General features: G+C 48.1%; 1 long non-coding RNA gene across 2 annotated transcripts in view; it reads left to right on the top strand.

The window, feature by feature from the left end:
- Positions 1-1,159, top strand: part of LOC135094272 (uncharacterized) — a 1,714-nt gene extending 555 nt beyond the window's left edge. Inside the window, exons 2-4 of one of the 2 annotated variants that reach the window (XR_010263700.1) lie at positions 306-555; positions 662-748; positions 1,065-1,159. This is a non-coding gene — a long non-coding RNA (uncharacterized LOC135094272). Of the gene's footprint in view, positions 1-305; positions 556-646; positions 749-1,064 lie in introns of both variants that reach the window. The other variant, XR_010263699.1, reaches the window with a different exon arrangement.
- The last annotated feature ends 1,341 nt before the right edge of the window (positions 1,160-2,500 follow it).

Here is a 2,500-nt window from a genome sequence, read left to right as displayed (position 1 = left end):
AGAGAGAGAGAGAGAGAGAGAGAGAGAGAGAATTGGCGATAAGATTCTCTCTCTCTCTCTCTCTCTCTCTCTCTCTCTCTCTCTCTCTCCTTCATAAACTAATTTTGAGTGTACCGTGCTGAGTGAACAGGAAGAATGAGTCTCTCTCTCTCTCTCTCTCTCTTCTCTCTCTCTCTCTCTCTTCTCTCTCTCTCCTCTCTCTCCTCTCTCTCTCCACAGCGTCTCAATAAAACATTCTCTTCCTATCTCCTTATATTCCTCTCTCTCTCCTTGCCATCAGCATCTCAGTAAGTGTTCTCCTACAGCATCTCATTGAAAACCTAGACGTGTCTGGGCTGGCTGGTGAAGGACACGCAGCGGCAGCGGTTGGCAATGACAGACTCGGAGCAGTACATCCTCCAGGACTGGGTCATGAGGGAACTGTTCAAGGGGAGCCTCAAGGAGATGGCCACCCACCCATACCAGCCTAGCAGAGCATTATCACTGACGGACACAACTTATTCTGCAGGAAGAGAGTAGCTGTGAGGAGCTGTAAAGCAGGCCAGAGAATGCAAGGTGTGTATTTCATTTCTGGTGAGAATCTTGATTTTTTTTATCGATTTATTTACAGATTTATTTATTTTTTATTTTTTTTTTCCGATTGAAGATGCATTATTTTAAGTGTGTGCCAAGGTGACACCATCCTCCACCGTCCCACCTGTCGCCTCCACCACACCGGGGAACATCACCTGCAACACCGTCTCTCAAGGTACACCACCACCACCATGTTCTGTTGTTCTTTATATGGACCATAATCTGATTTATATTTTGTTTTATTTAGTCTGTATTTTTGTGGTCAATAAAATCTGTGTATTCACCTATAGCTGTGTGTGTGTAGAAGTATAAATATATAAAATCATAAACTTGCATCACTATAATTTCCCCACACACACAACACAAATTTTGAAGTCAGTCAATTTTACCTTTAACAGTCTAACGCCCTCCCCCCGAAATAGAATAAAATATTCACATAATTTTTGCTTATTTGAAAATGATAAATAACATCTCATCCTATTCCACACCAGCTTCTGTGAGTCCACTCCAGCCCTCCCCCTCCCCCCAGCAGCCTGGAGTTCATCCCAGCCTCACCTGACAGCTATCAGTCATCATCTGCTGCCTTATATATATACGAGATGTGTCATTAAAGTTCCAGGACTGGTGCCACACAAGTTTTATTTCACATCCAGGCTACAAACTATAGGTTATCTCCTTCGAAGTAATCCCCCTGGCACCGCATGCACTTGTCCATCCTTCTCTGCCAGGCTTGCATGCACTGCTGGAAGGATTCTTGCGGGATGCTCCTCAGCTCCGTCGTCACGGCCTTTTTGATGTCGTCCGCATCATCAAAACGGGTCCCCTTCATGACCTCCTTGAGCTTGGGGAAGAGGAAGAAGTCGCACGGAGCGAGGTCAGGTGAGTAGGGCGGTTGCTCCAGCACGGCGATGTTCTTCTTGGCCAAGAACTCTCTGATGCTCAGGGCATTGTGAGCAGGCGCATTGTCGTGGTGAAGCAGCCACGAGTTGCCCTGCCACAACTCCCGCCTCTTCTCGCGCACTGCACGAAGCAGACGCCGCAGTATTTCTTTGTACACATGTTGGTTGACTGTCTGGCCCTGTGGCAAGAACTCGCAGTGGACGATGCCCCTCACATCGAAGAAAGCGATCAACATGACCTTGAAGCTGGACCTGGACTGCCTTGCTTTCTTCGGCCGTGGCGACGCCGGACTCTTCCATTGAAGGCTCTGGCGTTTGGTCTCCGGGTCGTACTCAAATACCCAGGACTCATCGCCGGTGATGACTCTCCTGAGCAAGTCTGGTTCAGTTTCCAGACGCTCGAGGATGTCCTGACACACCTGCATGCGTCGTCCCTTCTGGTCATCGTTCAGGAGTCTCGGCACCATCTTCGCACAGACTTTCCGCATGCCCAGATCTTCAGTGATAATCTTCCACACGCTGTTGTGGTTCATGCCAAGCTCATCTGCGATCTTTCGAACAGTCAACCGACGATCGTCACGCACCATCTGCTTGACACGCTCAACATTGGCCTCATTCCTGCTCGTTGAGGGTCTTCCACTCCTGGGGTCATCTTCCACGTCCTCCCGGCCCTCTTTGAACCTCTTGCACCACTCAAAAACACGTGAGCGTGACATTGTCTCATCCCCGTACACTTTTTGCAGCATACCCAGTGCTTCTGACGGCGTTTTCCCCAACTGCACCAAAAACTTCAAGTTTGTTCGCTGTTCAGCGCTCATTGTTAAACGACCTGCAACAGAGGACATGATTTTAAAAGCACGTAAGAAAAAGATTAGTGACTGTAGAGGGTTGGGAGCGCAGCTGTATACTCCAGAAGGATTACTTTGAAGGGGAAATATGGTGGTTTGTGGCTTGGGTTTGAAATTCATCTTTTAGGACACTCATGTACATCATTCTCTCTGAGGATGGCTATCAGCCGAAACGTATAG

This window comes from Scylla paramamosain, chromosome 45 (assembly GCF_035594125.1).
Source record: "Scylla paramamosain isolate STU-SP2022 chromosome 45, ASM3559412v1, whole genome shotgun sequence".
NCBI classification, from domain to species: Eukaryota; Metazoa; Arthropoda; class Malacostraca; order Decapoda; family Portunidae; genus Scylla; species Scylla paramamosain.
The sequence above is the reverse complement of the archived record's forward strand: the minus strand, read 5'-3'. Positions and strand labels throughout refer to the sequence as shown.